Source organism: Tamandua tetradactyla, chromosome 2 (assembly GCF_023851605.1).
Source record: "Tamandua tetradactyla isolate mTamTet1 chromosome 2, mTamTet1.pri, whole genome shotgun sequence".
Taxonomy (NCBI): domain Eukaryota; kingdom Metazoa; phylum Chordata; class Mammalia; order Pilosa; family Myrmecophagidae; genus Tamandua; species Tamandua tetradactyla.
In genome coordinates, this window is record NC_135328.1 from 19,227,951 (window position 1) to 19,253,913 (window position 25,963).

The 25,963-nt window shown below is 37.7% G+C and overlaps 1 protein-coding gene across 1 annotated transcript in view; it reads right to left on the minus strand.

The window, feature by feature from the left end:
* The window catches only part of GRIN3A (glutamate ionotropic receptor NMDA type subunit 3A), a 165,745-nt gene that overhangs the window by 74,137 nt on the left and 65,645 nt on the right, over positions 1-25,963 (minus strand). The window lies entirely within an intron of this gene.

Genomic DNA, 25,963 nt, shown 5'->3' on the forward strand with positions numbered 1-25,963 from the left:
TCAGAAAAAGAAATAAAAAGAAAACAGAAAAAAATTCATTCATACCAGACCCCTTACCCCTCCCTTTCATTGATCACTAGCATTTCAATCTAAATTTATTTTAACATTTGTTCCCCCTTTATTATTTATTTTTATTCCATATGTTTTACTCATCTGTTGAAAAGGTAGATAAAAGGAGCATCAGACACAAGGTTTTCACAATCATGCAGTTACATTGTGAAAACTATATCGTTATACAATCATCTTCAAGAAACATGGCTACTGGAACACAACTCTATATTTTCAAGCAGTTCCCTCCAGCCTCTTCATTACATCTTGACTAAAAAGGTGATATCTACTTAATGCGTAAGAATAACCTCCAGGATAACCTCTCGACTCTGTTTGGAATCCCTCAGCCATTGACATTTTATTTTGTCTCATTTCACTCTTTCCCCTTTTGGTCGAGAAGGTTTTCTCAATCCCTTGATGCTGAGTCTCAGCTCATTCCAGGGTTTTTCTCAATCCCTTGATGCTGAGTCTCAGCTCATTCTAGGATTTCTGTCCCACGTTGCCAGGAAGGTCCACAGTCCTGGGAGTCATGTCCCACATAGACAGGGGGAGGGTGGTGAGTTTGCTAGTTGTGTTGGCTGGAGAGAGAGGCCACATCTGAGCAACAAAAGAGGTTCTCTTGGGGGTGACTCTTAGGCCTAATTTTAAGTAGCTTTGACCTATCCTTTGTGGGGTTAAGTTTCATGAGAACAAACCCCAAGATTGGGGGCTCAGCCTATTGCTTTGGTTGTCCCCACTGCTTGTGAGAATATCAAGAATTCATCTTGGGGAAGTTGAATTTTCCCCCTTTCTCACCATTCCCCAAAAGGGACTTTGCAAATACTTTTTTATTCACTGTTCAAATCACTCTGGGATTTATCGGGGCATCACTCTGGACAAACAAACAAAATCTCATGTCCTACTCAATTACCAAGTGACTTTAATAGACAGGTTCTGTGCTGGGTTCTGGAAAAACAAAAGTGATCAGATGGCAAGGGCCCATCATCACTAGATGCCTCCTGTGACATCCCCAGAAGAAGAACAGAGAGAAAAGAGGATATGAAAGAAAGAAGAGTAGGTCTGAAATATTCCTTGAGACAGTTTGTCCATTTAAAAGAACATCTTGACCATTAAATTCCCCAGACACCTGTGGTCCCTGAATGCTCTGCTCCCACACTGTAGCACAACCTCTCTGTGCTTTCTTAGCGGCGGTAGATTCCAACTGTTGCCAACCTCCTTGTACCAGGGACTCCTTGAACCTCGGCAGGCTAGTTAGTTTACCCCTTTTCCTTAGGGCAAACTAATGCAGTCAACTTGTCTTTTATGAGACTTGCTTTTCTATCAGCATTTTGTTTTTATGTATTCAAACTTTCCTCTAATATGCATAATTGCTGAAGGAAAAGGCTGTAGAGCAGCCATAAATTATGGCTTTTAGGGGAATGAACATCGCAGTTAATGTTGCAAAACAGCTCCCATTATAATCCTCTGTTTTCACATCCTTGTGATTTTGAGGGGGAGGGGGGCTGAGGGAGAGCAAGAATTTTGCTTTGAGCTAAATTTTTCCATGGCTTGACTCAGCCCAAGGTGATTTTCGTAAATGAAACATTTGCACAAATGTCTCCACTCAGTTTTGAGTTATTGTGTTTGGAAAATGTGGCTCATTTTTACTCCAAGTATTTATTAATGCCTACAAAATTCCAAATATGAAGAGCTATTAAAACTTTAGTCGTCACAGGCTGCTTGTCTGAGGGATGAGATCTGAGTAAAATTTAAAAAGAATTATAATTCACGAAGCCTAGATCATTTCTTTATATAACTGTATTAAAACATCTAGTCTAAAAATGGTTCAACTATTTCGTTTTTTTCAGTTTTACTGTAATGGGTTGGGTAGCATGCAGCTTTTCAGAGAGGAAACAATTATTTCGATTACTGTCACTATTTCTGGAATTTATTAAGAACTCTAAAATGACAAACTACATTTAAAAAACCATTTCTTCACTTGGTGAACTATATTAAGCAAGCTCTAAATTTTGAACCTCAGCTCCGTTTTAAGTTTGACTCTGGCAAAAGCCACATTGTTGATACTTTTTCTAAAAATGTGGCTTGCTTAGTGTAAACCAGTTTTTTGTGTGTGTGTGAGCAGGATTACTAGTAATTACTATAAAATCCAAGCTAAGAAAATACGTGTCCATTGTAAATTATGAACGTTAATGTGGAATATACATACAATAATGAATGCAAAGTACATTTATAATACAGGCAATAGAGTCTATAATCTTTAATATAGATGCATTTTATATGGGTATATATATGTATGTATGTGCACATGTATGCCAGATATAGACGTAAGCTGCTGTTATCACCAGAAACATCATTTAATTATGTGAATCAGTATGGAAATATTGTTGAGAGAAAACTTGAGTGGCCAGTGATTCTTTCTGGGCTCTTCCATTCGTTGCGTTGGCGATCCTTATATTCTCCCTCTAAATGAATGATATCTTACCTAGGTAGATGATTCACATTGAATAACTTCTCCATGTTTTTAGAGTCCTATTCCTCTTGTTCATTCAATACAGTATTTTATGATGCTATCTGATCTTGCCATCCTATCACTATAGTCTTTGAATCTTAAATTATCCTTCTTCTTTGATGACTGGAGATGTGGCATTTTATAGGAAATGGCTTGATGTTTTCTCATTGCAAGTTCTGCTGTGGCATGCATGTGTACCTAAATACATATATAGATACGTATAAAATGCACATATATTCCAGATCATAGAGCGTATTACCTGCATTTTATATGTACTATATATTATACATTGCACATATATTTCTCATCGATGTCCAGGCTACATTATTTTCCACTTTTTTTCTGCTCTTTTCTCTGGTGCATCCGTACAGCTCTTCCTTTCATTTGGAGGGAGGTTGGATCTCTGCACTCTGTTCAAAGTCTCGTTTTTCTCTCTCACTCTCTTTTTCTGCCTCCTAAGAATAAGCTTTGTTTTCCCTCCTCTTCACCTTCATAATTCTGATTCATCACTCAAAGTTCAGCTCTACCACATCTCTCAAGGAGGCTTCTCCGATTGTCTCCCACTCCTAAGCTGGCCCGGTCGTGCAAATGGATTGGCACAGTACATCTGTTCATCATCACAGCAGTTATCTCATGGCTATTATCACTTAGTGTCTGATTCCCCTACTAAAATAAAAATCCCTTGAGGGTGAGGTTAGGGATCTTGCTTGTCTGGGGCAGTCACCTCATCCCTTTTCTTAGTGCCAGACACACAGTGATTTATCAATATTGATAGGGCAGGTAGATTGAATTGCCTGCCTGACATTCTCATCTTAAGAAACAATTTCTATATTTGGCATCATTAGTCAATACGGCCAGGCATTTAATAGAGTTTTCTCTATAATTGCTATAGCAGACAGACTAGTTATGGTGCTTAATGGCTGAAGGCATTTCAACAACTTTTGTGCCTGGAGAACTATAATTTCACCTTATGATATCATAAACCACTCACAGATTTCATGTAGTTACCAGAACCTTGGGCTGAAATTATAACCCTGAAAGCCCTCGAAGCCTATTAGTCACTTGGTACATGACACAAAGCAAAATATACTCTGCATTCCTGGACTTCAGTTTGGCTCTCAGTATATTGACTGTTTGGTTTTATATTTGACCTGCAAAATATTCAGCTCCCTGGAGGTTAAGCCATCTAAAAACCTACAGTAAATCACAAGTGCTAGATGTACACTGAGTAGTATTTAATTGAGCCTGTTAGGAGTTTCTTATTATTTGTTCTGATAATTGTTTCTCGAACTGTACTCCTGAAATGCTGGACAAAGCTTTGGGAGCCACAAGCATTCCTATCTTTGTATGCTTGCCAAGTTTTTTGAATACAGTTTAGTATGAGGCAACACATTGTACTGAAAATTGTGATGGGTTTGGAATTAAGAACTTGGGTTTCAAATTGAACTTTGGAAAAATCACTTAACCCCTCTAAGCCTCAGTCTCTTCCTTTATTAAATGCTTTTCTGTCCATCCAAAGTGGGAGGGGGCAGTAACTGAAGTACTGGAGTTAAAGTGCTCTGGAAGCAATGCTATGCTTTACAAACGGTGTGTATTATTATTAGCTGTCATGTTAGTGAAGCCAAGTAGTCATTTTCGAAATCACGCACAAGTGAAAAAAAATCATTGGATCAGGATAAACACTTTCATTTCCTATCTGAAATATTTTTTCCTCTTTCAGAACTCAATTGTAGATGGGGACCCATGGTAAGAGAGTGCAGTTTGTAAAATTATGTGAATGGAGGGGCAGCACCCTTCATTTCTCCAAGGGAGCTGGAAACAGTGATTTGTCCACTGATCTACAAGATGTGAAGAGCAGGGTGAGAAATGAGTTAATGATGGTTCAAGGAAGATGATGATAAGCTACTTCCTTATCTCCATAGAGAGAAAAGCACAAGTAAAAAGTTTTTTTTTGAAAGGGCGAGAGAAACCAGAGAATCTTTTCTGAAATTCTCTAGAGGATGGACTGGTTTGTGACTGGTTTGGCTAGAAGGCATGGACCAGTATTGATCAGTTTGGCCATGGGGTGGGAAAAATTTGAGGTGGACAATGAATAAAAGAATTGCATAGGCCAGTTATCCAGGAGGTCTAACAATCGGGCTAAAATTGTGGTTGACAGGTGGGGCCCTGAGTCAGTGCTGGGTGACAGCTGGAGCTAGGTAGGAGGGCAGTGTGGAAGTCACTGGAACACTGAACTGGTTCACAAGCCATGAAGCCAATGATAAGAGATAAGGTGAAAGTTGGTCTTGGAACATGCTACGGATTCAAGGGTAAATGTGGGAATGGGGCCTGATGCTGGGTCATGTGGGAACTGGCCCCCAGAGCGCCTCTCCAGTTGCGTTGTGTGGGATGAAGCATGAGATTCTGCATTTCCAGTAAGCCCCTGAGATGCTGAAACTGCAGGTCCTCAGACCACAATTCTGAGAAGCAAGACATAGATCAAGCATCTTCAATCCTCCCTGAATGAGAATAGGTTTAGTTCCTGAGCCTGGTTGGGGGGAAGTTAATGGAGAGGACAGAGCCTAATGTGAAGGAGAAGTGGCTTCTGCTATGAGAAGAAAGGAGAGACAGGGAAGTGCAGCCAGGCAGGAGGCTGAGTTGCTGCCTTCTCTTTTGGTTCCTTTTTCTATAAATCTGATGCTTTGTGCCTTCTCCCTAATTGGCCCACGGTACAGCTTCTCTTGCTCCCTATCAGGATAAGCAGAATCATCTAGTCTAAATTAAAAATCCATATAGGCATCCAAGAGAAGCCTTGCCCTTTTCAGGGAATATTGATTTTATTTTGAAATGTATGTAGTGTACACAGGGACCTTATGGAGACAATTTCTTAATATACAGAATGGCTGTTAGTGAAATTTCAGGGCCTGTGGCAGGAAGAGAGATTTGAGGTACTACTTATTATATTTTACTGCTGAGCAGTCCTCTTACATGAGGGACAATTCAGTAGAACTAAAATGTGTAGTACAATTTAGTAGAAAATAAATTGGTAGAATTTTTATCATGCTATTTAATTTTACATATGCATTTTATATAATCTACTTTTTTTTACTTGACAATACATATCTAGCACACCTTTTTCTTAAAAGAACAGCAATACTACATACCAATGAATGAATGTCCTACATTTTATTTACCCACTCTCTTCTTGATAATTATAAATTGGTTTTAGCCTTTCAAGATTACAAACAATATCTTGAGGAACAGGCACTGATTTGATGCCTTGAACAAAATTTATGTGAGTTGAAAATAAATGGAACTGAAGGTAGAGCAGGTCAATGGTTTGAGGGATTTAATAGTTGGGAGATTAATTGGCCTCAGAGTTTGCACTCAGACTGATTGCCAAAACTACAGCTTCATTAAAGATTTCTAACAGGTAGGGAAGTGGAGAAGGGAAGCTGTCATTTCACAGCGGGTGGTGGCAGGGAAGTGAAAGTGTGATGGTGGGCCACACAGGTGGGGAAGAGGAGACACTGCTCAAATAAATTATTCAATTTTTCCATAGTTTTTGAAGTATCCAGAAGGGCATATTCTTGCTTTGGCACTTCCCTGGGCAGGGTGATAGTGATACTGATGGTGGTGGTGGTGGGATGGGTGTTAATCTTTCTTATTCCATGTCTGTTTTAGTTTCCTAGGCTGCTGAAAGCAATACTGTGAAATGGTTGAGCTTGAGCAATGGAAATTTATTTGCTTATGGTGAGAGTTCAGGAAAATGTCCAAATCAAGGTATCATCAAGGCGGTCTTTCTTCCTGAAGACTGGCTTCTAGCGATTCTTGGCTCCTCTGCCACATGGTGGCATCTGCTGGTCTTTCCCTTCTCTACCAGGTTTCATTGATTTCAGTTTTTTGTTTCTATGGCTTTCTCTTTTTATACATGTACTCATTTCGTTTATAAAGGACCCCAGAAAGAGAATTAAGATCTTCCCTGAAGGAAGTGGGTCATATCTTAAGATTCTATTCATCAAAAGATCCTACTTACAATGGGTCTATACGCACAGGAATGGATTAATTGAAGAACATTCCATTTGCTCCCTCATCCCATACTGAATCATAGATGTTGTGTGTACAATTTATCTCAGAGGTGGTGGTGGTGGGTGGCTGGCTGGGACAAATCAGGTTGGGGAGCACTTTCTCATGTGTAAATGGTGGTCAGATATTGTTGGGTATAAATCCTGCCTCTATCATTTAGTAGCTGTATAGACTGAACAAGTAACCTAACTTCTTTAGTCCTTACCTGAATGGGTGTTTACATGAGTAAAATCCATATTTAGCAGTTCACATGATTCTGGAATATAATGGGTATCCAATAAATATGATGTTATTATTATTATTATTAATTGCCATTGATATTTTTAGTTCCTGTTCCTGAAACTATAGCTATGGTTTTAATACAAAGCTTAGTGTGGTTCATGTATGAACCTCAGGTTGCTGGTTGATCATCATTTTAAACACACCATAGGGAATACACATATTTACATGCCTATATTTATTTCATTTTTGTTTTCCAATAGAATGATCTTTATTAATTCTACTGCTTCAGATCATGCATGAAAAAAAAGCACCCTTACTTCAAATATAACTTAAGGAGACATTGATGCATTCCGTTTTAATTGGTACTGCTAAAATTTTCTGTCATTTGGCATTTTCCAGGCAGCAGCTTCCTAATAAAATGCCATGGAGAGTGCACATTTTGAAAATATTAATGGATTCTGACAACATAGCTTTCTGAACTAAAGTTAGGACTAACTTTAGTTAGGACTAATGTTCTATACATGTTATATGTTTGTGCAATTGTCTGGAGCACGATTGTATCCAGTGGCAATTGAGCAACTGAATAAAAGCACTGAGTCCTAATGGGCCCAAGTTCCCAGGCAGAGTTCATGAGGAAACTGAACTCACAGTTAAGATTTGTGACTTGTCACCGAGTGGATCAGTTGTCGGCTCACACTAATTCCAATCTGGTTAAGGATCAGAATGTCAAGCTTAGGCTAAGTCATAAAAGTCCAACATTCAACTTAATTCTTTTTGTGCTGGTGAAGCTAAAATGTGTATTTTAGACACAGAAGTTGCCCCTATGGGGAATTGCTTGCAACTTCTTCACACATATAGATAGATACTTATTGAGTATGAAAATGATATTCTTCCCAAGGAAAACCATCCTGAACTTAATTTTCTGTACTTCCATTTCATTTGTGTCAACTTTTTAATGATATAATTGTAGGTGTGGAACACACTGTTGATAGATATGTATGATAATTGTTTATCATTACATAAGGGCTGTGTGACCATTTCTACATATCCTATGCATGTTGATTATATAAAGTATGTATAGACATAGTGCTTGTGAAGCAATTAATGTAAACAAGGTTCTAAGCCAATTTTCTCCCAATTTAAGAGAACGGTTTGTAAAAATTTGGCACTCTCTTTGTTTGTATTCAAATGAAGGAAGTGATTTTAGACATTCATTAAAGCAAACCCAGCAAAGTGCCTAATTGAAAACATGGTGCTGCAGTTAGTATGAATTAGTATCTATTTGAAGGTAATAAAACTGCAGTCATTTTAGAAATTCTTTAAAGATACCATTCCAAAATTATTTTTGAAGTAGGTGAGGTTGTAAACAGATCACAAGTTCGGTTTTCCATTATATCAAATTAGCAAAGTCTTGATGGTTCTCCTAAAGTTTGAGCTGAAGAACCTTCAGGAGGGGAAGGGAAATACTAATTTTTTTCAACTCCAACTAATTGTCATGTACTGTGTGGCAGATCCATACTGGACACTAAACGGATCTGACCTGATCTCAAATATACTACCACCCGGACCAGGGCAGATATCTGCCTCATATTTCCACAGAAGACCTTTCCTCCCAAAGATCCTACATCTATGATATTTGGCTCCATGCCGGGGCTCGTGGTCTTAGATTTCCTTGCTATGATGATCTTTCACATTCAATCTCATGACTCAAACCCTCAAATTATGTTACTCTTGGACATAGTTTGGAATTCCCCTGGCCACACACTGCAGCTGTGAATGAGCAGTGCTCCTACCTCTGCCTCTATCCCACTGGACTCATTGGCCACCTCTGCTTGGCTTCATGACCAGAAATTCCAACACTCATCTAAATGAGTGGCCACCATATGCTTCAGGTCTAGGGACACAGATGAGTACAATAGATCTGGTCTCCATTCTCATGGAGTTTATAACCTAGGGGTGGATAGTATCAGAATTTCAGATATGTGTTTCACATCTATTATCTCCTGTAATCTTCTCAGAAGAAGACACAGAGGCCCCTACGAGGTTAAGCAACATGCCAGACCTTACACAGCTGATATGTGATTGAGTTAGACATCAAGCTTACATCCGTTCAATACCAGGACTTTGCCCCTTGTACTATCTACACTGCATCCTACTGGGGCTTTCCTTCTATTCATTCTGTGACTTATAGTATGAGAATGCCCTTGACCTGTTACACCAGAAGCATTAACCTTCAAAGCAATCACCGCAGAAGGTGACACCCTTACCCCGACGATAATGCCATTTTTCACTTATTAATTGAACACAGTTTACGGTTCACCTAACGCTGTGCTAGATTCTGAGGCCACAGTGGTGAGCAAGACAGATAAACTAAGAAAGACAGATAATTAACAAGTAAACGAAGAGGTGAAATGACAGTGACAGATTGTTGTGAAGTCCTACAAAGAGAAAAAAAGGGGTGGTGGTGTGGGGGAGTGAAAGTTTGCATCTGGAGGTCTCTGTGGACCGTCTGGCACCTTTACGATGCCCACCTGGATGTGAAAGGCTACAGACAGCAGCAGCAGCACGTTCAGAGCTAGTAGGCTACCATGACTGCTGTCTCATGTCAAATTATTTGCATTTTTAATTGGCCTATTATGTACCTTCTCATCACAAAGGTGATGCAGGAACATGCTAGAAAATCTGGAAAAGTAGGATAGTAGAATAAGAAAATATTTACTGTAGTTACTCTGCCCAGAAATCAGTGCTGTTAACATTGTGTTATATTTCCTTCCAGTCCTTTCTCTTTATAGGATGCTCGTATACTATATATTACACACATATGTAATATTAAAAAAGGAAAGATGCATATTTCCTCACTATTGATCTAATATTACGTTTGGGTTTTTTGACAACGAAAATAGCTCTCCAAAATAATCTCTACTGGCTGCATTTTTATAGCTCATAGAAATATTATAATTTATTAATTGTGATGTTCTTGGGCATTTAGATACTTTCCAAGTTTTTGCTATTTTGAGTAAGCCTGTGGTGAATCTTTGCAATACACTGTTGTCCGCATCTTAAATTATTTCTTTTGACAGAGTCTTGGAAGAGGAAGTCAAGGGTGAAAGGGCATGAACTCTTTTAAGGCTCTTGGATACAAATGGACAAATTGATTCATGAATGTAAGGCTCAACTTTCTCTCTCATTAGCACTGTTCGCCTGTGCCAATTTTAAAGTACTCCCTTCAAGATTAAGAAAGATAAATAAAAGATTCCTAATTTGACAGGTAAAAATATCATCTCATTACTGTTTTAATTAACGTTTCTTTGATGGCAAGTGAGATTTAACACATTTTAATACTTATTGGTCCATTTTCTTCTGTTTTCCAAATTGTTGTTAATATTCTTTGCTTATTATTTGATTGTAACATTATTTAATGTATACCTTCTTCTCTTCAAGAAAACATTTCAAGCAGTTTACATGTCACATAAAATTCAAGGGAGCAGAAATTATAATAGGATGAACAAAGAAAAAGAGGCAAACCGAAGCCAGGAAATGATGCATAAGATGCATACCATAATGAGTACAAATGTGCTGCTGGTTGGCAAGAAATCTGTCTCTGAGGTTTCCAGAAGATAGCTCAAAAAGGGAATCTTGTCATTTATATTGACAGTGGGAGAGGGAGAGGGGGAGGGGGTGATGAAGTTCATTTTTCCAAGAGAAATATGATTAATATTTGTATTAAAATCAGACAAGATTTACAATGATTGTTGCTATTATTATTGTGTCGTGTTGGACATTATGCAAGACACTTGACATGAATTATTTTATTTAATCTTCGTAACTACTTAATAGGGTGAGGTGCTATATTAACTCCAGCCCTGGGGAAGTACAGCTTTTCCCAGACTAGAGTATTTCTTGGATTTCTGTTCTTTCAGGAAATTTCTGGTGAACAAAATTCTCTCCCTGGTCACTTGTCCTTTTCTTGTTCTCCTTTTCCTGACTCTCCGGTCTCTTAGGAGTCACTTCATGTTGGACTGAAAATGACTGCCCCTCTCTCCCTCCAGTCTCAGGTCCTCTATATATACTGCCCTCTCTCTGATACCTTTTTAAACTCATTTTCTGCCCTCAGATCTCAGCTCAGAACTTATTTCCTCACCAGGGCTCCTCTAACTCTCCATTCATATCAAGTTTCTTGCAAGGCTCTGATTATGTTTTATTTTCCTTTGCTGCAACTTACCGTAGTTTACATCTTTAACTGACTTATGCGCTCATTTAATTAATGTCTCTCTTTTGCCCTAAACTCCACATTGCAAGGACAGTGTCTGTTTTGCTCACTGCTAAATTCCCAGCCATCTAGCATGGTGCCTGGAACAGATGTTGTTGTTGTCAGATGAATTAAAGAATGAGTGAATGAATGGTTTGAAGTGTTTCAGTGTTCTTTTCCCTCGCCTCAAGCTCCATTTGCAGAGTCTTATTTGGCTTGGAATTCCGGCACCCCTCTGTTCTTTGTGGCCAGTTTTTATTATACAAATTCATACATTTTATTGGGCAGCCACATGCTGTTAAATGAAGATCAATAAAGGTGGTTTTATTATTTTGGGAAATGCTTCTCATTTCCTATTGGGCCATGCCAGTGTCCCTTGCTTTAATATTTGTGGTTAAACTTTGCTCTTGCTTGCACAGCAGGTCTATTTAATTTTTAATATTTACCCAAATGTTTACCAGGACGGTTCTTCCAAAGCAGCTCTGTTGTTGGCCTATGCAAAAATGACACTAGCCTCCTCTTTCATCTAAGGAGCAGGCATTTTTTAATATACATTAGAGGTGCAGGAATAAAGAGAGTGTTTTATGTGAGAAGCTGGAAAAGAAGAACTGGAAAGCACATTGAATGCTCATTTTGAATGCTTATGTGGCCTTTCAAAGTGTTCCATTTAACTCAGTGAGGGGAGGTGGGGCTTTATTTTGCAGCATGCTTTACAATTTGAGCAGTGAATCTTGTTTTATATTCTAGCAGAGTTGATGTCAGCGATTGTAAGATTCTATGAATGCCAAAATTTTCTCCTTAGACCAAAAACCCAGATGGCAAATTTTGTTGAGTAAAATAATACTGCACTTTCTATCCACCTGTCAATCATTCCAAAATGCTAAGAGGAAATGATTTTGGATGATGAGGCAATGGGCACTGCTTCCATCTGTCTACGTTACTCTGTTTTCTGCATTGCCTGTAATGAATAGTGCTAGATTTATGGCTAGAAATACCCAAATAAGCTCTATTAAATATATATCACTCATAAATTTCTGCTTTCATGGTTTCATGCTTCAAGAGCTCAACAGCTTTGAAGCATGGAGCTTTCTTCCCAGAAGAGTCAGTGGGAGGCTTTGAGAAGCCACATATATTAGTTTTAGTGTAAAATAAATTATTCTGGCCAAAATAGTTTAGTTAAGTGAGGACAGAACCATCCTTCTGAATTTTATTTGCACAGCAGCCCAGTCCCTCTCCCTTGGGGGTTATCTGCAGAAACAGCCAAAAACAAGATTATTCCTTCCCTCTGACCCATTATCAGAAAAAAAAAGAGAAAAAAAATCCCAACCTCCCTTGGCTGCTGCAACATGGAGCAAATCATAAATAGGTCTGTCCTTGCAGAGTGCTCTGCTTTTAATTTCATTTCTGATTTAAAGTAGTTGGTTGAAGCCAATGAATCTCAATCCTGAAATGGTGGTAAAATGTTCACACTCTCAACTCTTAACAGTTTTATTAATTGGTTAAATGTATAGCCGCCTGCTAAACAATTATGATCAAGAAGAAAAATGGAGCTATTACATTCATTGTAAGTTATTTGATATCATGATTACAGATACTTACTCAGCCAGGACTCAATTTACAGAGAAACTGTGTATAAATACACACCACAAATCTTACTGTATAAGTCAATAGGTTTTTACCCAAACACATTTTCCCATAGAAATATTTTATAAATGGTGTTTAGGGTCCAAGACCAATGCCAAAAACCACAAAGATAAAATTTAGGGCTGGGACTATAAACTAATTACACAAGAAGTAAAAGCCATTATTATTGTAACTTTAAATGTTATATGCAACAGGAAAGTTAGTTTAAGGAAAAAGTAGATGGAAATTCTTGCAAGTCTTTTTTTTTTTCCAGATTTGGGTGCTTAGATGAACTCTGAGGACTAGTGGCATCAATTTTTTTTGCATCTTGTTTCTTATGAAAATGCTTCTAGGGAAGTCTGGGAGCAGTTATTCTCCAAGTTTTAGGGTTCATAATTATAACAGAGTGATGAGGGAATTTTCTTGAGATAACTAAAGAAGAGCTAGAGAAGGGAAGGAGGCAGGTTGTTCAAGGGCACTGATGTGAAACCACAGGAAAAATTTGCCTCAGATGCATTAACTGAGCGGTGCATAGTAAAAGCAGGATGAAAATGTTAGCATGGTATAAGGGGGGGGGGCATCCTGATATTTGGAAGATGAGGGGATGAAAGAGTACAAGAGTACAAGAACAAATGAGACAGACAATGAGCTAAGGGTGGACAAACCTTCAGAGTGTGAAAAATATTCCATATAACGTGTCATCTCTCATTCAGGTTTGGAGGGTTTTCACCTGACAGCAGAAAAATAAACATCCCCAAAGAACCATAGGAGATCTGTGAATTCTGGGTAAATGATATGTTTCCACTCATTAAAACTGAAAGACTGCTCATTAGAATTGAAAGCGTATTTGAAAAATGAATATGGAATTTTAAAAAATACTGGGGAATAAAAAGCAAACCACATAAATCCACTTTCACCAGACATTAAAACACACAGACACACTCATTCACCCATTCACACACACACAAACATATGCAGGCACATTTGCTAATTCTCATGCTTGGGACTGAGCATGGATCAGCTAGTATTCTTTGTATTCTTTGGTAACCACTGGCAAGCACCTGGACATGGGAGGTGACAGGCTACCAATCCCCATCTCAGAATGTCAAAACTCACTCTATAGAATGACACCCAAAGACATGCATAACTTTGCAGCAGGGCCCCTTTATCGCCTTATCTTCTCCACTTTGTCTTCTCTCTAGTCTTGTATTGTCAATACTCTGAGATCCCTTAAGCCTGGCACCCTCCTTCAAAGAGCCATTTTTCTCTCTACCACTTCTTCTTTGGGGAGCTCATACTTCTCCAGGGCTTCAATACACAACATCATCTCTCTGCCCAGAATTCCCACTAGCTTCAATCTCTTTCCTGAACTCTGGTTCCATGACCACAAATGTCTACTGGATTTCACTTCCATTCTGCAAACAGATTTTGAAATGCAATGTATGAAACCAAACTGACCACCACATTTTCTAGCCCATAAACTGCCTTTTTTGTTTCCCCGAATGGTAACATCATCTTGGACACTCAGGCCTGTAACTGTGAAATTGTGACTCTTCAGTATTTCCCACACCCAATTAATTGCCAAGTCCTACTGATTCGATCACCACAATATTTCCTACATCCTTTCTTCTTCTGTCGGTGATCACAGCTGTAACTGCACTTTACATTCATTCTCTTTCTCTTCCAATCTTGTCCTGCTGCTGTTGCTAAAGCAGTCATACTAAATGGATACTGATCCACTGTGCTATATTCTATTGTCCCAAAGTGTCAATAGACCTGTATTGTTAGATGAATACTTTCCCTAGCCTGATGTTAAATATTCTCCATTATGTGAACCTAACTTTCTTTTTTAGGCTTAGATCTCACCTCCCTCCCTTCATCTAATGCAGCAGCTAAATGGAATTCTCTAATACCTCCTGATCATGCATTGTCTTTTCACCTCCAAGTAATTCATTCTGTTTCTTTGCTTGGAATGTTCATTTCTCCTCCCCTGTCCAGTAAGCCTAATTTCTGAATATTCCTCAAGAATATGCACCAATTTTGCCTTATTAATAAGCTTTCCCCTTATATAGTGAGTTTAAAATGAGCATCCTTTCTTTATAAGTCCACAGTTCTATATTTATACCTAAACTTTGGCATGTTTGCAACTTTCTAAGTTATTTCCCCTCGTGTTTATTTATCTTCCCCCAACTGATGCAAACCAGATCATTTGACTTCTGCACCTCCGAATTTCTTCACCTTACTTAGTATTAGAAGAGAGTAAAGGTGATGTCGTCAAAATGGTGATGAAACCATCACTTGAAAAAGGCTCCCCAGAGATGTAGTGAATAAAAGAACAAACTGGACTTGCTGTGAACTCTGGAGGAAGGTAAAGACTAGAGAATAACTCCATAAATGCTGAATCAAAGAAATAAAAAAAACCTCAGGTAGGAAAATCTCAGGTCCATCCTGGACCGTTGGTGGTTCCTGCTTCCCCGCCCCTCTCACCTGGGGGCAACACAGAGACAGCACGGCTCCGGGTCCCTCTCACCATGGGCAGAGACTGCAGACCGAACCACAGCATACTTAGAACTTGGTGCATATCTAAGCACAGGGACCTAAGTCCACAGACCCAGGATGGACACCAGCCACTGAGGACTGTGGCATACAAAAAGTCTTAGGGAAAAAAAAAATAGACAGCCATAGAAAGGCTGGGAAGAACTATCAGTCACCTGTACCACCTAAAGGTAAAATGGACTTTTCTGAAGTGACCCACCTTTCTGGATTGACCCCATCTGGCTCCCTGGGAAAGGATAACTGATTAGGGGACAAACTGGAGGTAGAAAAGCTTACAGAAAGAGAGGGAAAAAAGCTGTTAAACTGAACTGCTGTAAGACAGGACAGGCCCCAGAACTGAAAAGTATAAGGAAAATAGGACGATGAATAAGGGAAGGTTTAAACAAATTGTAAACTTAGGAGAAAAGTCTGCACAAAACCAAAAATAACAGCCCAAGTTTCCCAGAGAAGAAACAGAGAAAGGGAAACTCTCTTCTGGAGGTGAAACAATTGTACAAAATGTGCAACCTTAAAAATTGCACCACATATCCAGGGCAAGAATTAGATGAAGAAGAGCTGAGAAAATCTCAACAGTTTAATGCCGGCTATTCATAAGGTCAAGAATAAGTTGGACCAAGCATCAAAGAAGAGCCTTAAAACAAAGCCAGTCAACAATAAAGTCCTAGTCAAGAGGGAGAAATGGACTTTAGAGTTAATCCATCAAGGGAATCAGATTAAAAAAATCACAAGCCATATTAAGAAACAGGAAGACATGGCTTAGTCAAAGGAACAAATTAAAACTTCAGAGGAGACTCAGAAGTTGGAACAACTAATCAACGACGTTAAATCTCCTAAATCAACTCAAGGAGATGAAGGAAAATATGCATAAAGAGACAGAATATTAAGAACAAAATATGTTAGCCTAAAGAAGAATTTGGAAGTATAAAAAGAAATATAACAGAAACTATGGCAAGGAAAGGCACAATAGTAGAGATTAAAAATACACTAGAGGCATATAACAGCAGATTTTAATGGGCGATAGAAAGAATCAGCAAGCTAGAAGACAGGAAAATTGAAATTATACAGTCAGTGAAAAAGAGAAAAGAACAGAAAAAATTGAGCAGTGTCACAGAGATTTGAGTGACAGCATAAAGTGTACAAACATATGTATCATGGGTGTATCAGAAGGAGAAAAGAAGGGAAAGGGACCAAAAGAATACTTGAGGAAATAACAGCTGAAAACTTTCCAACTCCTATGAAAGACATAAATATACATGCCCAAGAAGCACAATGTACTCCAAACAGAATAAATTATAATATACCTATTCATAGACACATACTAAACAGAATGCCAAATTCCAAAGATAAACAGAGGAATCTGAAAACAGTAAGAGAAAAGTAATTCATCACATACAAGAGATCTTCCATAAGAACTAAGTTCGAATTTCTTCTCAGAAACCACAGGAGGCCAGAAAGCAGTGGTATGATATACTTAAGATACTGAAAAAGAGCTGTTAGTCAAATATTCTTTATCCAGCAAAACTGTCCTTCAAAAATGAAGGACAATTTAAAATATTCACAGATAGACAGATACTGAGAGAGTTTTTCCATAGGAGATCTGCCCTACAAGAATCACTAAAGGGTGTTCTGCAGGTTGAAAGGAAAAGATGGGAGAGAGTGGCTTGTAGTTGTATGAAGAAATGAAGATCATCAGTCAGGGTAATTAAAATGGTAAATGCAAAACTCAAAAGTACTGTATCCTCAGTATACAGCTATATTCCTTAATTCATATAGGAATCAATACAATTTAACAAGTAAAGGGCATTGTCATAATTTGTTAAAGCTGCATGAATGCAACATATCAGAAATGGATCAGCTTTTATAAAGGGAATTTATTCAGTCACAAAGTTTACAGTTCTGAGGCCAAAAGAACATCCAAACTAAGGCATCCAGGGAAAAATATCTTGACTCAAGAAAAGGTCGATGACATTCAGGGTTTCTTTCTCAGCTAGGAGGGCACATGGAACTGTCTGCTACTTTCTCTCCTAGCTTCTCGTTTCATAAGACTTCTCCAGAGGCACTTTCCTTCGGCATCTCCAAAGGTCTCTTGCTGTGACAGCTCATTCTGTTGGCTCTGTCTACTCTTTCCAAAATGGTGCCCTCTTAAAGGACTCTAGTAGGTGCATTAAGATCCACCTTTAATGGGCAGAGATACATCTCCACGGAAATCACCTAATCAGAAGGTCCCACCCGCAATTGGGTATGTGACATCTCCATGGAAACCACGTAACGAAACAGATCCCACTCTACAACATTGAGTCACGATTAAAGAACATGGCTTTTCTGGTTTACACAGGAGTTTCAAACTGGAACAGGCATATTTCCTGATAACAGACATGCAAAATATAAAGTGGTAAAGTGGGACAAAAACCACATAAAAAGGAGAAAAAGAGTGATATGGGAGCAAAGAATATATATGCCATTGATGCTAAGTTGGTATCTTTTCAAACTGGTAGGTTATAGAAGTAAGTTGTGTAATATAAACCCCAGGGTAATCACAAAGAAAGTAGTTAAAAAAATATACAGAAACAGAAATGAGAAAGGGATCAGTCAGATTCATCACAAAAGTTCAACTACAAAGAAAAGGAGGTTGCAAAAAGGGAAGAGACATTAAAAAGATATGACATACAAAAAAAAAAGGACACAATGGCTAAAGTAAGTACTACATTTACAGCAATAACATTGAATTTTAATGGATTAAACTCCCTAATCCAAAGACACAGGTTGACAGAATGGATAAAAAAGCACAAACCAAATATATGTTGTCGGTAAGAGACTTACTTTAGATCCAAAGACACAAACAGTGTGAAAGCGAAAGGACAGAAAAAATATTCCATGCAAATAGTAATAAAAAAAGGCTGGGGTAGCTATACTAATATTAGACAAAATAGAGTTTAAATAAAAAACTGTTATAAGAGGTAAAGAAGGACACTATATATTAATAACAGGAGCAATCCACCAAGAAGAAATAACAGTCATAAATATTTATGGACCTAACCATGGTACCCCAAAATACATGTGGCAAACACTGGCAAAACTGAAGGGAGTAACAGATTCATCTACAATAATAGTTGGAGACTTCAATATACAACTCTTACTAATAGATACAAGATCTAGAATATCAATAAACATTTGATATTTTTCAGTCCCAAACATCAGGACATATATTCTTCTCAAGTGCACATGGGTGGTTCTCCAGGATAGACCACATGTTGGGTCACAAAACAAGTCTCAATAAATTTAGAAAGGTTAGCATCATACAAAGCATCTTCTTTGACCATAATAGAATAAAGCTGGAAATCAATAACAGGCAGAGAACTAGAAAATCTACAAATATATGGGCGTTAAATAACTAACAGTCTCTTAAACAATCAGTGGGTCAAAGAAGCAGCAGCAAGAGAAATCAGCAAATGTCTTGAGATGAATGGAAATGAGAACACAACATTTCAAAACTTATCAGACACACTGAAGGCAGCACTGAGAAGGACATTTATAGCCCTGTAGGCTTGCATTAAAAAAAATAAAGAGCTATGTCATGGCCAGGTTCATGTGTCAACTTGGCCAGGTGGTGGTGCCCAGTTGTCTGGTTGGGGAAGCACTGGACTGTCTGTTGCTATGAGGACATTTCATGGCCTTAAATCATGATCACATTGGCTGCATCTACAGATTGACTGCATTTGTAATCAGCTAAGGGGAGTGTCTTTTGCAATGAGCGATGCTTAATTTAATCACTGGAAGGCTTTTGAGGAGGATTTAGAAGAGATAGTCACTCTTCCTGCTTCAGCCAGTGAACCTCTCCTGTGGAGTTCATCCAGACCCTTCATCGGAGTTGCCAGCTTCACAATCTGTCCTATGGATTTTGGACTCTTCCATTCCCATGGCTGTCCAGTCAGCTTCTCCTGAGAGTTCACTGAGGAACTTCATCACACTTACCAGCTTGCAGCCTGCCCTACAGACCTTGGACCCTTCCATTCCCATGGCTGTCCAGTCAGCTTCTCCTGAGAGTTCACTGAGGACCTTCATCAGAGTTGTCAGCTTGCTGCCTGCCTTACAGACCTTGGACTCTACATTCCCATGGTTATGTGAGACACTTTCATAAATTTTATATTATATGTATCTCCTACTGATTCTTTTCCTCTAGAGAACCCTAGCTAATACAAGCTAGAATCAAAGATCTAACTGGAGTTAGGTGGAAGAACAAGAAAAAGAACAGCAAATTAACCCCAAACTAAGCAGAAGGAAAGAAATAAAAATGAGAAGTGAAATAGAGAATAAAAAAATCAATAGAGAGAATTAACAAAATCAAAATTTTGCAATTTGAAAAGATCAATAAATCTGACAAACCCTTAGCAAGACTTACAAAGAAAAAAAGAAAGAAGGCTCAAGTAAATAAAATCAGAAATGGTGGGGGTGGGGTGAGGAATCACTACTCACTCACAGAAATAAAAGGATCATAAGAAGATACTGTGGAAAACTAAATGCCAACAAACTAGATAACTTACATGAAATGGACAAGCACCTAGACGCACATCAGCAACTTACATTGACCCTACAAGAAACAGAAAACCTCAAGAGAATAAACACAAGCAGAAATAGAGTCAGTCATCAAAAACCTCTCAACAAAGAAGAACCCAAAGATGGCTTCATAGGTGAATTCTACCAATCATTTCAAGAAGAATAAATACCAATCCTGTTCAAACTCTTCCAAAAATTGAAGAGGTGGCAACACCACATAATTCGTTCTATCAGGCCAAACTCGATGGCTAATCCCAAAGCCAGATAAAGATACTACAAGAAAAGAAAACTACAGACCAATTTTTCTAATGAATACTGATACAAAAATCCTCAACAAAATACATGCAAATAAAATCCAACAGCACATCAGAAGAATTATAAACCATGATAAAGTGGGTTTTATCCCAGGTATGAAAGCATGGTTCAACATAAGAAAATCAATTAATTTAATACATCACATCAACTAAATGAAAGGGAAAAAACACAAGATCATCTCAATTGATGCAGAAAAGGCATTTGACAAAATCCAGCATCCTTTCCTGATAAAAACGCTTAGAAAATAGGAACAGAAAGAATCTTCTTCAACATGATAAAGAGCATACTTGAAAAACCCTCAGTGAATGTCATAATCACGAAAGACTGAACCATTCCCTCTAAGATTTGGAAGAAGACAAGGATGCCCACTGTCACCACTTTCATGCAACATTGAGCTGGGAGTTCTAGACAGAACAATTAGGCAAGAAAAAGGAATAAAGGTAGCCGAATTGAAAAGGAAGATGTAAAACTTTCATTATTTGCAGATGACATGATCCTATATAGAGCAAGTAACAATAAATGAGAACAAAGCTACTAGAGCTAATAAATTTAGCAAAGTGGCAGTATACAAGATTAACATGCAAAAATCAGTAGTGTTTCTCTATACTAGTAATGAGCAAGCTGAGGAGGAAGTCAAGAAAAAAATCCATTGACTATAGCAATTAGAAGATTGCTATCAGGGAAATAAATTATTCAGCTATAAAAATGATTGAATACCATATACATGTGACAAGGACATAAAGAATTGTACACAGAAAACTACAAAACATTACTAAAAGAAATCAAAGAAAATCTAAATAAATAATGTTGACATTTCATGTTCATGGATTGGAAGACTAAATATCATTCAGATGTCAATTCTACCCAAAAATGTTTTATAGATTCTTACAGATTCAACACAATCTCAACCAAAATTCCAAAGCCCACTTTGCAGAAATGGAAAAGCCAATTAGCAAATTTATTTGGAAGGTAAGGAGTCCCAAATAGCCAAAAACATCTTGAAAAAGAAGAATGAAGTTGGAGGACTCACACTTGTGAATTTAAAGCATGTTACCAAGCTACAGTGATCAAAACAGTGCGGTATTGGCACAAGGACAGATACATTGACCCATGGAATCTAATTGAGAGTTCAGAAATAGACCCTCTTACCAATGGCCAATTGATTTTTGACAAGGCTGCCAAGTCCACATGAATGGGAAAAAATAGCCTCTTCAACAAATGGTGCTAGGAAAACTGAATATCCATATGCAAAAGAATGACAGAAGACCCCTATCTCACACTATAGACAAAAATGAACTTAAAATGGATCAAAGACCTTAATTTAAGAGCCAGGACTATAAAACTCCTAGAGAAAATGTAGGGCATCTTCAGGACCATGTAGGTAATGGTTTCTTAGATATTACACCCAAAGCACAACCAATGAAAGAAAAAATAGATACATGGGGCTGCCTCAAAAATTAAAAACTTTTGTGCTTCAAAGGACTTTGTCACAAAAGTGAAGAGACAGCCTACTCAATGGAAGAAAATATTTGGAAACCACTTATCTGTTAAGGGTTTAATATACAGAATATATAAAGAAACCCTACAACTCAACAGCAAAAAGACAAACAACCCAATTATAAAATTGGGCAAAAGACTTGACATTTTTCCAGAGAGGGTATACAAATGGCTAAAAATACATGAAAAGATGCCCAACATCACTTGCCATTAAGGAAATGCATATCAAAACCACAGTGAGATATCATTTCACACCCACTAGAATGGTTATTATTAAAAAATAAAAAAATTACAAGTGTTGGAAAGGATGTGGGGCAATGCTGGTGGGAATGTAAAATGGTGCAGCTGCTGTGAAAGGCAGTTTGGCAGTTCCTGAGAAAGCTAAGTAGAGAATTATCATATGACCTGGCAATCCCATTACTAGGTATAATACCCAGAAGAACTGACAGCAGGGACTCATACAAATATTCAGACACCAGTGTTCATACCAGCATTATTGATAATTGCCAAAAGATGGAAGAAACCCAGGTGGGTTAAATGGATAATCAAACTTTGATATATATATGTGACTGAATATTATTCAGCTATAAAAAGGAATGAATACCATATGCATGTGACAACGTGGATGAACCTTGAGGACATTATGTTGAATGAAATAATCCAGGCACAAAAGAACAAATATTGCATGTCTCACGGGTATGAACAAATTATAATAAGCAAACTCATAGAGACGATCAAGAATATAGGTTACCCCGGGATAGATTAGGGTTAGAGAAGGGGGAGTTGATGCCAAATTTGTACAGAATTTCTATTTAGGTTGACTGTAAAGGTTTGGAAATGGATGGTAGTGATGGCAGCACATTAACGTGACTGTAATTAACTATGATGAATCATGCATGTAAATGTGGTTGAAAGGGGACATTTTGGGTCATGGATGTTATTAGAATGAAAATTAGAAGATAAATCATGGGACTGTATAACACAGTGAGCCCTGCTTTAGATGATGGACTGCGGCTAACTGTACAAGTATAAGAATCTGCTTTCACGAATTATAACAAATGCGCAACACTATTATAAGGTGTTAACAATAGGGTGGTATATGACAAAAATATACCTAATGTAAAGTATGGACTATAGTTAATAGTACTATGTCAGTATTCTTTCATCAATTGTAAAAAATGTACTGTATTAATGCAAAGTGTCAACAACAGGGGGGTTATGGGAATGTTGTATTTTTAACACGACTTTTCTGTAAACCAACAACTTCTCTAATTAAAAAAAATTTTTTTTTTCAGTTTTCATCTTAACATCCATTTACATATGTTAAGTAAAACCCAAACTATAGCTTTCAGAATCTAAGGAGTATCAACCCACATCAGTTATACTAGGATGACATCTGAGTACTTCACCTCCCATCGGAATGAGCTTTTGTGAAAGCAGTGTCTACTAATTCTACAAATCCCGATGGATTCCCAGTTCCTTACACGTGGAGAGTGAGGGAGGCATTTATAAAGCCTGAAGCAATTTACCTTAATTTTGGACCTTCTTTATTGTTGTTACTTCTGATTTCTCTCAGCCACAAAATGGTTTTAATTGACTCATCAGCTGAGTTAATTGGACATAATGCTATAAATGGAGGATGTGGGATTGAAGGATGTAGGTGAGGGAGCTTGTGGAGAATATACAGGCTCCTCAGTGACCTCTAAGGGCACAATCTGTTAAATTTATGATGAGAAAGGAATATTTATCCCATATTTAATACTAGACATATAAGCTTCAGACATTTTCTCCAGAGAGGAAGATTTATAAGCCTTTCCCCTCTCTTTGTGATATCCACAATTACCCAGTTGTAATAATTTTCTACCCCAGAACCTAGGAATTTCCTTATTTTTCTGGGATTTTCCTTTAGCAATTTTCTAAAGTAAAATATGTTTAAAGTGAAAGTAATTTCATCTGATAGGCAGAACTTCACAAATATTTAATTAATCCCTGACAAGTAAATAAATTTCCTGTATCAAAAAAAAAAAACAACATAAAACAAAAAAACAACAAAAAAAGAGAGCGAGAATATAACCCCAAAGGAAGAGAAAAAACCTCATTGGAATTACTGGATGCTGAGTGATTGATGGGGTAAGGAAATTATCATTATCCTATATGTCTGTGGAAGGGTGAGGACATTATGTAATCTACACAATACTGCATATCTGGATGAAATTGAAAAAAAATTCAATCAACAATTTTTCCCAAGAATCCAGAGGTCAAGCATTGCTTAACCAAATAATCTGGATGTCTTTAGTTGATAAAAACCCAAATAAGTGATTTTAACATTGAACCAATACTAGTAAAGATACAGACATGTATTTGGATCTTGGTGAAAATTCAATTTTTTATATCAAGTTGAAAATGACTTCAATTTATCCCTGTTCTACTTCATCAAGACCTTACTGGCTTTAACATAAAGTAAACTTTGTCCAATTCTGCTGAATTCGTCTCGTGGGCTGGGTAAGATTTGTAAAATTTTCACCTTTTTTTTGGTACAGTTGGGAATGGAATGATTGAGTCCTTATGCATAAAAATTTGGTTTATTGCTGTTTGTGATCTATATTTATTATTTTACTTTTAATACTCTAAAAGTATTAAACTATTCATTGCTTAAGATTTCTCATGCATAGGATCCATAACTCAGTTTTGGTGATCTTTGTTTCTCGTTAATTAAACTCTAGTCAGTACTGTGTTAAGGTTTTCATATAGGAAAATAGTTTGGAATTTCTACAACGGGGTATATATTATATTATTTTTTGAACTAGACAAGACTGAATTGTTTTCACTTAAATTTGTAATTTAGGAGCCACATTAGCAAGATTCTTGCAAAAAATCTGAGTAAGAGTGTAGTGAGGCAGTAAACCTTAGGGAGAGCCACAGGCTGCTGGAGCTGCTATTATGGGTACAAAACAGAGATGCGGAAACATTACCAAAACCTCTCTTTAGGGTGATGCTCTTTATGCTAAACAACTCATTTGTTTTTACTGAATTCTAAGTCATAACACAAAGTCTAAGTGTTCAGTAAGAAGCATCATTAATTCTTGCCCAATTAATGAGCCACTGTTAGCTAAATTCTTTCATCAGAGCAATGTCACTTGCCAGGTTTGCAGACTATGGCAACTTGCGTTCTTACGGTTGCAAAATAGACCTTACGTCCTAAACCAATTACCTATGAGAATTCTCTAAAGCTGCCACTAGCTCTCTGGGCTACTCCATTATTTGCTAAAGAGTGTTGCAATTTCCTATTTATTGACGCTCTATGAAATTCATGTTTTAATGCTTAATAGAAATCTACAGCAAATTGTTCAATACTTGGAGACTTGTCATGATAAGGGGTATTTGAAAAGACTGAATGGACATTTCACAAATTGAAATAAATGCTCAACTTAGCTCAAGTTGCTTTAAACATGGTGTGTCCCAGGTGTGCTCACTGAATTTCAGCTTTCTCCAACCTCCAGTAGATGTGTTCCATGCGTTGGAACACACACGTCTGCTCTGGCTCCACATTCCATCCCCCATCATGACTTGAATCCCATTCCAATTGCCTTGGTTGTTGATAGTCCTTTCCCTCTACTCCCACCAGATCAGACTAGGTTTTCTATATCCTCAGTTACTGAAAAGAGCCTTGTTTCTATCCAGAAACAACACAGACATTGCTTCACCACTGCTTTATCTGTTTTCCTGCATCACCATCTTCCCCTCCTTTCCATACTTAGGATTAGATGTCTAGAATTTCAAATGCAGCCTAGATAGTTACAATTCCTTTTAGCTTTCTCAGATATTGTAATGTGACTTCTGGCACCCTCCGTCTAACCCAAGATAGCCAACGGTACAGTTTCCTTATTCTGTATGGACACCACCAACACCTTGTCTTCAACTAGACAAACCTACCGCCTCAGTTAGTTCAGTACTCTTTGTTTTATACCTACTGAGTTCCCTAGCAGCTGATTTTGGATGCTTGTGAGAAAATGTTAGTTCTTTCCAATTTGCTGCTTTTAATTGTTGTAATGGGTTGAATGGTGGCCCCGAAATGATTTGTCCACGTTTGGTCCCTAAGATCTGTGAACGTGAGCTTATGGAAAGCAAAAGTCTATGCCGATGTAATTAAATTAAGGATATCAAGATGAGATCAATCTGGATTATCTGGGTGGGCCCTAAATCCTAGGACAAGAATCCTTAAAAGAGATGCAAGAGAAGACTCAGACAAAAAAGAAAGAGAAGGTCATGTGAAGATGGAGGCGGGGATTAGGGTCAAGTAAACATAAGCCAAGGAATGCCTAGAA